At 62.2% G+C, this 12,812-nt stretch overlaps 1 non-coding gene across 1 annotated transcript; it reads left to right on the top strand.

The window, feature by feature from the left end:
• Nucleotides 1-9,297: 9,297 nt before the first annotated feature.
• Nucleotides 9,298-11,112, top strand: LOC142791101 (small subunit ribosomal RNA). Its single transcript, XR_012890009.1, has one exon. It is a non-coding gene; the product is annotated as a small subunit ribosomal RNA (ribosomal RNA).
• The last annotated feature ends 1,700 nt before the right edge of the window (nt 11,113-12,812 follow it).

Raw genomic sequence — 12,812 nt, 5'->3', positions numbered from 1 at the left:
AGTTTTCCCGGTGGTGCCGCACCCGGGCTCGCCCCGGCTGACGCAGTTTTCGCGCCGCCCCGGCTGACGCGGTTTCGTGCCGCCCCGGCAGACGCGGTTTTCGCGCCGCCCCGGCTGACGCGGTTTCGTGCCGCCCCGGCAGACGCAGTTCGGACTTAGCACTTTTCGGCTGTGCCTGGCTGGCGGCCCACTCACTCGATCGCCATGTCTGTTTGCCACAGTTTTCCCGGTGGTGCCGCACCCGGGCTCGCCCCGGCTGACGCAGTTTTCGCGCCGCCCCGGCTGACGCGGTTTCGTGCCGCCCCGGCAGACGCGGTTTTCGCGCCGCCCCGGCTGACGCAGTTCGGACTTAGCACTTTTTGGGCTGAGCCTGGCTGGCGGCCCACTCACTCGATCGCCATGTCTGTTTGCCACAGTCTTCCCGGTGGTGCCGCACCCGGGCTCGCCCCGGCAGACGCGTTTTTTTTTCTTTCGCCCCGGCAGACGTGGTTCCCCCCCCCCCTTTTCGCTCGCCCCGGCTGACGAGGTTTTCGCGCCGCCCCGGCTGACGCAGTTTTCGCGCCGCCCCGGCTGACGCGGTTTTCGCGCCGCCCCGGCTGACGCGGTTTTTGCGTCGCCCCGGCTGACACGGTTCGGACTTTGCACTTTTCGGCTGTGCCTGGCTGGCGGCCCACTCACTCGATCGCCATGTCTGTTTGCCACAGTTTTCCCGGTGGTGCCGCACCCGGGCTCGCCCCGGCTGACGCAGTTTTCGCGCCGCCCCGGCTGACGCGGTTTCGTGCCGCCCCGGCAGACGCGGTTTTCGCGCCGCCCCGGCTGACGCGGTTTCGTGCCGCCCCGGCAGACGCAGTTCGGACTTAGCACTTTTCGGCTGTGCCTGGCTGGCGGCCCACTCACTCAATCGCCATGTCTGTTTGCCACAGTTTTCCCGGTGGTGCCGCACCCGGGCTCGCCCCGGCTGACGCAGTTTTCGCGCCGCCCCGGCTGACGCGGTTTCGTGCCGCCCCGGCAGACGCGGTTTTCGCGCCGCCCCGGCTGACGCGGTTTCGTGCCGCCCCGGCAGACGCAGTTCGGACTTAGCACTTTTCGGCTGTGCCTGGCTGGCGGCCCACTCACTCGATCGCCATGTCTGTTTGCCACAGTTTTCCCGGTGGTGCCGCACCCGGGCTCGCCCCGGCAGACGCGTTTTTTTTTTCTTTCGCCCCGGCTGACGCAGTTTTCGCGCCGCCCCGGCTGACGCGGTTTCGTGCCGCCCCGGCAGACGCGGTTTTTTGCGCCGCCCCGGCTGACGCGGTTTTTGCCGCCCCGGCTGACGCAGTTCGGACTTAGCACTTTTCGGCTGTGCCTGGCTGGCGGCCCACTCACTCGATCGCCATGTCTGTTTGCCACAGTTTTCCCGGTGGTGCCGCACCCGGGCTCGCCCCGGCTGACGCAGTTTTCGCGCCGCCCCGGCTGACGCGGTTTCGTGCCGCCCCGGCAGACGCGGTTTTCGCGCCGCCCCGGCTGACGCAGTTCGGACTTAGCACTTTTTGGGCTGAGCCTGGCTGGCGGCCCACTCACTCGATCGCCATGTCTGTTTGCCACAGTCTTCCCGGTGGTGCCGCACCCGGGCTCGCCCCGGCAGACGCGTTTTTTTTTCTTTCGCCCCGGCAGACGTGGTTCCCCCCCCCCCTTTTCGCTCGCCCCGGCTGACGAGGTTTTCGCGCCGCCCCGGCTGACGCAGTTTTCGCGCCGCCCCGGCTGACGCGGTTTTCGCGCCGCCCCGGCTGACGCGGTTTTTGCGTCGCCCCGGCTGACACGGTTCGGACTTTGCACTTTTCGGCTGTGCCTGGCTGGCGGCCCACTCACTCGATCGCCATGTCTGTTTGCCACAGTTTTCCCGGTGGTGCCGCACCCGGGCTCGCCCCGGCTGACGTAGTTTTCGCGCCGCCCCGGCTGACGCGGTTTCGTGCCGCCCCGGCAGACGCGGTTTTCGCGCCGCCCCGGCTGACGCGGTTTCGTGCCGCCCCGGCAGACGCAGTTCGGACTTAGCACTTTTCGGCTGTGCCTGGCTGGCGGCCCACTCACTCAATCGCCATGTCTGTTTGCCACAGTTTTCCCGGTGGTGCCGCACCCGGGCTCGCCCCGGCTGACGCAGTTTTCGCGCCGCCCCGGCTGACGCGGTTTCGTGCCGCCCCGGCAGACGCGGTTTTCGCGCCGCCCCGGCTGACGCGGTTTCGTGCCGCCCCGGCAGACGCAGTTCGGACTTAGCACTTTTCGGCTGTGCCTGGCTGGCGGCCCACTCACTCGATCGCCATGTCTGTTTGCCACAGTTTTCCCGGTGGTGCCGCACCCGGGCTCGCCCCGGCAGACGCGTTTTTTTTTTCTTTCGCCCCGGCTGACGCAGTTTTCGCGCCGCCCCGGCTGACGCGGTTTCGTGCCGCCCCGGCAGACGCGGTTTTTTGCGCCGCCCCGGCTGACGCGGTTTTTGCCGCCCCGGCTGACGCAGTTCGGACTTAGCACTTTTCGGCTGTGCCTGGCTGGCGGCCCACTCACTCGATCGCCATGTCTGTTTGCCACAGTTTTCCCGGTGGTGCCGCACCCGGGCTCGCCCCGGCTGACGCAGTTTTCGCGCCGCCCCGGCTGACGCGGTTTCGTGCCGCCCCGGCAGACGCGGTTTTCGCGCCGCCCCGGCTGACGCAGTTCGGACTTAGCACTTTTTGGGCTGAGCCTGGCTGGCGGCCCACTCACTCGATCGCCATGTCTGTTTGCCACAGTCTTCCCGGTGGTGCCGCACCCGGGCTCGCCCCGGCAGACGCGTTTTTTTTTCTTTCGCCCCGGCAGACGTGGTTCCCCCCCCCCCCCTTTTCGCTCGCCCCGGCTGACGAGGTTTTCGCGCCGCCCCGGCTGACGCAGTTTTCGCGCCGCCCCGGCTGACGCGGTTTCGTGCCGCCCCGGCTGACGCGGTTTTCGCGCCGCCCCGGCTGACGCGGTTTTTGCGTCGCCCCGGCTGACACGGTTCGGACTTTGCACTTTTCGGCTGTGCCTGGCTGGCGGCCCACTCACTCGATCGCCATGTCTGTTTGCCACAGTTTTCCCGGTGGTGCCGCACCCGGGCTCGCCCCGGCTGACGCAGTTTTCGCGCCGCCCCGGCTGACGCGGTTTCGTGCCGCCCCGGCAGACGCGGTTTTCGCGCCGCCCCGGCTGACGCGGTTTCGTGCCGCCCCGGCAGACGCAGTTCGGACTTAGCACTTTTCGGCTGTGCCTGGCTGGCGGCCCACTCACTCAATCGCCATGTCTGTTTGCCACAGTTTTCCCGGTGGTGCCGCACCCGGGCTCGCCCCGGCTGACGCAGTTTTCGCGCCGCCCCGGCTGACGCGGTTTCGTGCCGCCCCGGCAGACGCGGTTTTCGCGCCGCCCCGGCTGACGCGGTTTCGTGCCGCCCCGGCAGACGCAGTTCGGACTTAGCACTTTTCGGCTGTGCCTGGCTGGCGGCCCACTCACTCGATCGCCATGTCTGTTTGCCACAGTTTTCCCGGTGGTGCCGCACCCGGGCTCGCCCCGGCAGACGCGTTTTTTTTTTTCTTTCGCCCCGGCTGACGCAGTTTTCGCGCCGCCCCGGCTGACGCGGTTTCGTGCCGCCCCGGCAGACGCGGTTTTTTGCGCCGCCCCGGCTGACGCGGTTTTTGCCGCCCCGGCTGACGCAGTTCGGACTTAGCACTTTTCGGCTGTGCCTGGCTGGCGGCCCACTCACTCGATCGCCATGTCTGTTTGCCACAGTTTTCCCGGTGGTGCCGCACCCGGGCTCGCCCCGGCTGACGCAGTTTTCGCGCCGCCCCGGCTGACGCGGTTTCGTGCCGCCCCGGCAGACGCGGTTTTCGCGCCGCCCCGGCTGACGCAGTTCGGACTTAGCACTTTTTGGGCTGAGCCTGGCTGGCGGCCCACTCACTCGATCGCCATGTCTGTTTGCCACAGTCTTCCCGGTGGTGCCGCACCCGGGCTCGCCCCGGCAGACGCGTTTTTTTTTCTTTCGCCCCGGCAGACGTGGTTCCCCCCCCCCCCCCCCCCTTTTCGCTCGCCCCGGCTGACGAGGTTTTCGCGCCGCCCCGGCTGACGCAGTTTTCGCGCCGCCCCGGCTGACGCGGTTTCGTGCCGCCCCGGCTGACGCGGTTTTCGCGCCGCCCCGGCTGACGCGGTTTTTGCGTCGCCCCGGCTGACACGGTTCGGACTTTGCACTTTTCGGCTGTGCCTGGCTGGCGGCCCACTCACTCGATCGCCATGTCTGTTTGCCACAGTTTTCCCGGTGGTGCCGCACCCGGGCTTGCCCCGGCAGACGCGTTTTTTTTTTCTTTCGCCCCGGCTGACGCAGTTTTCGCCCCGCCCCGGCTGACGCGGTTTCGTGCCGCCCCGGCAGACGCGGTTTTTTGCGCCGCCCCGGCTGACGCGGTTTTTGCCGCCCCGGCTGACGCAGTTCGGACTTTGCACTTTTTGGCTGAGCCTGGCTGGCGGCCCACTCACTCGATCGCCATGTCTGTTTGCCACAGTTTTCCCGGTGGTGCCGCACCCGGGCTCGCCCCGGCAGACGCGTTTTTTTTTTTCCTTCGCCCCGGCAGACGTGGTTCCCCCCCCCCCCTCCGTCTTTCTTTTTGTTTTTTTTTTTCGCCGCGGCTGAAGTGGATTTTTCGGTGCCTCGACGCCCCGGTAGTCGCGGTTTTTCCGTTTCCGCACGGCCCCGGCTGACGCTGCTCGGTCACAGTCGCCTTTTGTGAGGATTGCAGACTTCTTGAGCGCGGGTGTTTTTTTTTGTTGTTGTTGTTGTTTTATTACGCATTCGCTCCAGCAGACGCTGTTTAGACTTTTTGTTTCCTCTTTTATCCTGCGACGAGGTGACGAGGTTTATTCGGTGCCCCGCCGCCCCGGCTGAAGTGATTTTTCCTGTCCCGTGCCGCCCCGGCTGACGCGGTTGGGACTTCGCGTTTGTTCGGCCGCCACGGGTTTTGGCGCACTCGCTCGGTTGCTTGTTGTTGCCACTTGTTGCGAACCCAGGTTTCTTGAGCGAGCGCGGGCGTTTTTTCTTCCTTTCTTTCTTTGTTCTATGTGTTAGCGAATCGGCCTTTAATATCACACGAGGACTCACAACCAACAATTTTCAGTTTGAAGTGTAAAAAATCTGCAGGTGTTGACGTAACTGACTTGCCCCGTACCCTTGAGTACATCCATGAAGTTCTCGTAGTACTACTAAATCGCATTATTCCAAGTGGAGAAATTCCCATAAACTTGCAAACCTCTACACGAAAATCGGTGCGCGTGATAAAGTTGAAAATTATCGTCCGATATCAAATGTGCCTTCTATAACACAAATTCTAGGAAAAAAAAAAAAAACACTTGTTCGCCGTTTTCTGCGCCGTGACTGGCAGCACTCCGGCGAAGCGAAACGGGGTCGATTCGAGCACGATATCGGCGTCTTTCGACGTGCTCGCCGGCGACCGTCGCACGAGTACGTCGCACGAGCGCGTCTGCCGGGGCGCCGTTTGCGAAGCCGACGCAAAAGTGGGAACCGCCGCTCGGATGATCGCCGCTTTCGGCAGAGTGAGTGTTGGCACTCCGGGGAAGCGAAACAGCGTGAATGCGCCCACGAAATCGGCGTATTTTGAAGTGCCCGCCGGCGACCGTCGCACGAGTACGGTAAACCGCGTCAGCCGGGGCGTAGTTCGGGACGCCGACGAAAAAGTGGGAAGCGCAACTCGGATCTTCGCCGTTTTTGCAGGAGTGAGTGGCGGCCCTCCTGCGAGACCAAGAAGCATCGATTCGTGCACGAATTCGGCGCCTTTCGACGTGATCGCCGGCGACCGTCGCTCGAGTAGGGCAAACCGCGTCTGCCGGGGCGGGCTTCGGGACGCCGATGCGAAAGTGGGAAACGCTGCTCGGATGTTCGCCGTTTTTGGCCGAGTGAGTGCTGGCACTCGGGCGAAGCCAAACGGGGCCGATTACGGCACGATATCGGCGTCTTTCGACGTGCCCGGCGGCGACCGTCGCACGAGTACGGTAAACCGCGTCAGCCCGGGCGGAGTTCGGGACGCCGATGCGAAAGTGGAGAACGCCGCTCGGATCTTCGCCGTTTTTGGAGGAGTGAGTGGCGGCACTCCGGAGAAGCCAAGGAGCGCCAATTAGCGCACGATATCGGCGTCTTTCGACGCGCTCGCCGGCGACCGTCGCACGAGTAGGGCAAACCGCGTCTGCCGGGGCGGGGTTTACGACGCCGACGCAAAAGTGGGAACCGCCGCTCGGATGTTGGCCGTTTTTGGCAGAGTGAGTGCTGGCACACCGGCGACGCGAAAGAGCGCGAAAGCGCCCACGAAAGTGGCGTATTTGGACGTGCTTGACGGCGACCGCTGCAGGAGTACGAAAAACCACGTCAGCCGGGGCGAGCGACCCACGGCGGTCTGGGTGCTTATCGCTGCTATTATAGGGGCACCCCGGCAGACGCAGAAAAAAAAAATTTTTTTTCGACCTTCTTTTTTGCTGGTCGAGCTCGGGTAACCCAGGTCGCAATGGGAGCCGCGCACGAAAGCGGCGTCGCGAGACGCGTTCGCGGTCGCTAGTCGCACGAGCTCGGCAACCGCGTCAGCCGGCGCGGAGTTCGGGATGCCGACGGCTAAGTGGGTACCGCTGCTCGGATGTTCGCCGTTTTTGGCCGAGTGAGTGCTGGCACTCCGGCGAAGCGAAACGGGGCCGATTCGGGCACGATATCGGCGTATTTCGACGTGCTCGCCGGCGACCGTCGCACGAGTACGGCAAAGCGCGTCTGCCGGGGCGAGGTTTGCGATGCCGACGAAAAAGTGGGAAGCGCCGCTCGGATCTTCGCCGTTTTTGCAGGAGTGAGTGGCGGCCCTCCTGCGAGACCAAGAAGCATCGACTCGCGCACGATATCGGTGTCTTTCGACGTGCCCGCCGGCCACCGCCGCACGAGTACGGCAAACCGCGTATGCCGGGGCGGGGTTGGCGACGCCGACGCAAAAGTGGGAACCGCCACTAGGATGTTCGCCGTTTTTGGCAGAGTGAGTGCTGGCACTCCGGCGAAGCGAAAGAGCGCGAATGCGCCCACGAAAGTGGCGTGTTTGGACGTGCTTGACGACGACCACCGCAGGAAAACGAAAAACCACGTCAGCCGGGGCGAGCGACCCATGGCGGTCTGGGTGCTTATCGCTGCTATTATAGGGGCACCCCGGCAGACGCAAAAAAAAAAAAAATTTTTTTTCGACATTCTTTTTTGCTCGTCGACCTCGGGTGACCCAGGTCGCAGTGGGAGCCGCGCACGAAAGCGGCGTCGCGAGACGGCTTCGCGGTCGCTAGTCGCACGAGCTCGGCAACCGCGTCTGCCGGGGCGGAGTTCGGGACGCCGACGGCTAAGTGGGAACCGCCGCTCGGATGTTCGCCGTTTGTGGCCGAGTGAGTGCTGGCACTCCGGCGAAGCCAAACGGGGCCGATTCCGGCACGATATCGGCGTCTTTCTACGTGCTCGCCGGCGACCGTCGCACGAGTACGGCAAAGTGCGTCTGCCGGGGCGGGGTTTGCGACGCGTACGCAATAGTGAGAACCGTCGCTCGGATGTTCGTCGTCTTTCGCCGAGCCAGTGCTGGCACTCCGGCGAAGCCGAACGGAGCCGATTCGGGCACGATATCGGCGTCTTTCCACGTGCTCGCCGGCGACCGTCGCACGAGTACGGTAAACCGCGTCAGCCGGGGCGGAGTTCGGGACGCCGATGCGAAAGTGGGAAGCGCCGCTCGGATCTTCGCCGTTTTTGGAGGAGTCAGTGGCGGCACTCCGGTGAAGCCAAGGTGCGCCAATTCGCGCACGATATCGGCGTCTTTCGACGTGCCCGCCGGCCACCGTCGCACGAGTACGGCAAACCTCGTCTGCCGGGGCGGGGTTTGCGACGCCGACGCAAAAGTGGGAACCGCCGCTCGGATGTTCGCCGTTTTTGGCAGAGTGAGTGCTGGCACTCCGGCGAAGCGAAAGAGCGTGAATGCGCCCACGAAAGTAGCGTATTTGGACGTGCTTGACGGCGACCGCCGCAGGAGTACGAAAAACCACGTCAGCCGGGGCGAGCGACCCACGGCGGTCTGGGTGCTTATCGCTGCTATTATAGGGGCACCCCGGCAGACGCAGAAAGAAAAAAAAAATGGGGACATGGCGTGCGTCACCGTGCGGCTTCGCAGCGTTGCCGAAGTCGCCGAGCCCTTCGACTGAGCCGAACGGCGGACAGGGAACGTTGGTCGGCCGTTCTAACCTGTCGGTGCCACGCCGAGACGTCGTTAAGGAAAACCGCGTCGTGGGCCTCTACGACGCCGTCGAGTCGTTGTACGTTTGGTGTCCAGCGTGTCGGCGGCGAGTAGCGGACACGTCGTTCACGACTTCGGTCTTTCGCAGTCGACGCGAACTTGCGGAGAGTCGTGGTGCCTCACGTTTTCGGCAGAAACCGCGGCGGAATTTTCCCGTGCGTGCGCGCACGACCTCGGTGCTGTGCCGTCAGCGTAGTGTTGCACAAACTCGTGGCCTACCCAAGGTGCGGTACGTTTGCGGCCGTATCCTCGGTGGGAATTTCGTGAGTAGGGTCGCAAATTCTACGACCTCGGCGGGTTTGAGAGCGACGTAGACTTGTGGCACGCTCAACGTGCCACACGTTTCGGGGCACACCCGCGGTGAAATTTTCTCGAGTACGCTCGTATTAGTGCCCAAGGAGGTCTGGGTACTTATCGCTGCTATTATGTGGGGGTTCTCGTGAGCGGCGTACGCGAAAGCGACCGGGTGTCTGATATGCGGCGGGCTTCGGCCTCGTCAAGCGTGTCCTCGGGTCTGCTCCAGGGGAATCCACGGCAGTCGTCTGCAGCCTCATCCGCTTGATGCGTTAGGGGCTGGTTGTCGGACGGTGCCGTTTTACCACGATATCGAGGTGTGTTCCGTGTCGTCTTCGGGCGATTCAGATGCGAAAGCGCCGAAGACGCGGGCGTGACCCGTCGTCTGGCGGCTTTGCAGTCTCGGCTCCGTTGCTAGTTCCGGCCGGTCCACCGACAGTGCAGCGGGCTTGGGCAACCCGCACGGCGCGACCGAGTCGATGCAACAAAAAAGAGCGAGCATGAACGTGCTTCTTGCCGCACGGCTCCCACTCGTCTTTCGGGAAGGTTGTGCCGTAGCGAGCTCGAACGCCGTCATCTCGGAGTGCAAAATAAGCGTGTTGGGGCGCCTGAAGGTGGCCTCCGCCGCACACAGACTGCGTCCGGCCCGCCGAAGGCGAGGACGGACGCGCAGTCGAACGATTACCTGGTTGATCCTGCCAGTAATCATATGCTTGTCTCAAAGATTAAGCCATGCATGTCTAAGTACATGCCGAAATAAGGCGAAACCGCGAATGGCTCATTAAATCAGTTATGGTTCCTTAGATCGTTTCTTCCTACTTGGATAACTGTGGCAATTCTAGAGCTAATACATGCAGTGAGCCTGGAGCCCTTTGGGTAACGGGTGCTTTTATTAGACCAAGATCGATCGGGTTTCGGCCCGTATTGTGTGGTGACTCTGGATAACTTTGTGCTGATCGCATGGCCACGAGCCGGCGACGTTTCTTTCAAGTGTCTGCCTTATCAACTTTCGATGGTAGGTTACTTGCTTACCATGGTTGTTACGGGTAACGGAGAATCAGGGTTCGATTCCGGAGAGGGAGCCTGAGAAACGGCTACCACATCCAAGGAAGGCAGCAGGCGCGCAAATTACCCACTCCCGGCACGGGGAGGTAGTGACGAAAAATAACAATACGGGACTCTTTTGAGGCCCCGTAATTGAAATGAGTACACTCTAAATCCTTTAACGAGGATCAATTGGAGGGCAAGTCTGGTGCCAGCAGCCGCGGTAATTCCAGCTCCAATAGCGTATACTAAAGCTGCTGCGGTTAAAAAGCTCGTAGTTGGATCTCAGTTCCAGACGAGTAGTGCATCTACCCGATGCGACGGCTCGGACTGAACATCATGCCGGTTCTTTCTTGGTGCACTTCATTGTGTGCCTCGAGATGGCCGGTGCTTTTACTTTGAAAAAATTAGAGTGCTCAACGCAGGCGAGTCGCCTGAATAAACTTGCATGGAATAATAGAACAAGACCTCGTTTCTGTTCTGTTGGTTTTTGGAATACGAGGTAATGATTAAGAGGGACGGACGGGGGCATTCGTATTGCGGCGCTAGAGGTGAAATTCTTGGACCGTCGCAAGACGAACTACTGCGAAAGCATTTGCCAAGAATGTTTTCATTGATCAAGAACGAAAGTCAGAGGTTCGAAGGCGATCAGATACCGCCCTAGTTCTGACCATAAACGATGCCAACCAGCGATCCGCCTGAGTTACTCAAATGACTCGGCGGGCAGCTTCCGGGAAACCAAAGTATTTGGGTTCCGGGGGAAGTATGGTTGCAAAGCTGAAACTTAAAGGAATTGACGGAAGGGCACCACCAGGAGTGGAGCCTGCGGCTTAATTTGACTCAACACGGGAAAACTTACCCGGCCCGGACACTGGGAGGATTGACAGATTGAGAGCTCTTTCTTGATTCGGTGGATGGTGGTGCATGGCCGTTCTTAGTTGGTGGAGCGATTTGTCTGGTTAATTCCGATAACGAACGAGACTCTAGCCTATTAAATAGGTGCGGGGTTCCCAGCACCTTACAACCTTCTTAGAGGGACAAGCGGCTCCTAGCCGCACGAAACAGAGCAATAACAGGTCTGTGATGCCCTTAGATGTCCGGGGCCGCACGCGCGCTACACTGAAGGAAGCAGCGTGTCTTTATCCCTGTCTGAAAAGACTGGGTAACCCGTGGAACTTCTTTCGTGATTGGGATAGGGGCTTGCAATTGTTCCCCTTGAACGAGGAATTCCCAGTAAGCGCGAGTCATAAGCTCGCGTTGATTACGTCCCTGCCCTTTGTACACACCGCCCGTCGCTACTACCGATTGAATGATTTAGTGAGGTCTTCGGACCGATGTCCGGCGCGGCCTTTCGGTTGCGCCGGTCTGTTGGAAAGATGACCAAACTTGATCATTTAGAGGAAGTAAAAGTCGTAACAAGGTTTCCGTAGGTGAACCTGCGGAAGGATCATTAACGGATTGTGAAGGGTGAGCGCCTCAGCTGCGTCTGCGCCCGACACTTTCTGCCGCTGACCCCGTTTGGACGCGGGGTCGGCTTTTCCCCACGGGGCTGCCTGAATGGGGAGCGGCACCCCGTGACAAATTGTTGCGCCCAGCGGACGCCAACACCGCGACCTTGGACGGTCGGCCAGGTGGCGGACGCGGGTACAAACGGCGCAACGCACTCATAGGTCGGCTTTCGACCCGCCACAGCACCGTGGCTCGAAGCGCTCGAAATGCGCGACCCGACCGCTGCGGGACCGCCTAGTACTGTAAACAGGAGCGGCGGAGCGCGAACGGCGAGTCGTGGTTACGTCGGTAGAAGGCGAGGCTGCGCGTTCCCGAAACGCCAGCCGAGTGCCCTCCCGACCGTTCGAGCGTGCAAGAACGAGACCCGACAATCGCGCGGCGACTGCCAAGTACGAGAGGAACGGCACAAGCGTCGGCGGTCGGTCAAGGAACTGGCGATGTGACGGGTCCGCTGTGCACCAGTGCATACCGTCCCGCCGTCCGCGGCAAGCGCCTCCGCGTCCTCGGGTGACGGAGGCTGCCGGTCGGTTCTTGCAGGCGAGGGATCTCGCTGGCACCGGTTCGCGTTGACGCGCGGCCGGTCATGGCACGGTGATGCGACGGCCGAGGTGCGCAGTACTCGATGGAGGAACCGCACGCTCCGATGACCGTCCCGCCCTCCGCGGCGTATGCGTACCGACCGTAATGGTTGCAGCAGCGCCGGCCGGCTTTTGAATTTGCCACACGAAACACGGTGCGAGATCGCGGTTAGGGGAGCGTCGACGTTGCCAGGCGTTTTGCTTGCTGCCGAGGGAAAGGCGGCACGGCCACGTCGCGCTCGTCGCGATTAGCGGGTCTGCGCGCTTTGGGAAGGTGCCGCAACGACTTGCCGAAAGAGGAAGCACGGAAGAACGAGGGACTTGGACGTCCCGACAATTGAACGCACTTGCGGCCAGGCCCTTGCTGGCTTCGTTCTTCCGCCTCGAGTAGGCTCGTACGCGGCTCCGGCGCCGAAAGTGGTCCTTGGCACCGACTTCGGTGGACGTGGGAAGTGCCGCGCAAGTACGGCGCGCCTGGCTCCACCTGTTGGCTAAAGTAGGCAGCCGGATCGGCATTTTGGTGTGCGGTGGCAAACCGTGGATGCGAAAAAAGCTTGTGCGATTTCGTGGAACAAAAAGCGGGGGTCCCCCTTTTTATGCGGAGGAGACCGACCCGCCTGCCGTGGTGAACCGCGACGCCACGGTAAAAACGGGAGAGGCTTGTCGATGGGACCGTGCATCCCGCGCTCCACGGAGGCCGGGAGGCGGCCGCCCGAGGAAATGTGTAGCCGTCGAGGCCCGCATCTGCGTGCACTCTTATCCAAATGGGTGTACCGCAGGCATTTTCTGGTTAGGCGGGCCAATGAGAGCGAGCACACAACGATACCTACGGGTCCGGCTTGGAGAACCGGCTTCGACGCCTCCCGAGTATTTATAGAGGGGTGGACCACGAAAGCACTCGCAAGTAGCGAAAGCGAAACGCCGTCCGAAACACACCGTTTGCTCGATTTGCGGCAGCCGAAAAAGGCGCGGCAGAGTTTTGGAGTCCAAGCGTGCGCTGAAAAGCGCCCTTCTTGGCCACTGTTTGGCCGAGTGCCAGAAACGTTTGGTTTTGACTGTACGGAAT

The sequence above is a fragment of the Rhipicephalus microplus genome, unplaced genomic scaffold, assembly GCF_043290135.1.
Source record: "Rhipicephalus microplus isolate Deutch F79 unplaced genomic scaffold, USDA_Rmic scaffold_137, whole genome shotgun sequence".
NCBI lineage: Eukaryota > Metazoa > Arthropoda > Arachnida > Ixodida > Ixodidae > Rhipicephalus > Rhipicephalus microplus.
The sequence above is the reverse complement of the archived record's forward strand: the minus strand, read 5'-3'. Positions and strand labels throughout refer to the sequence as shown.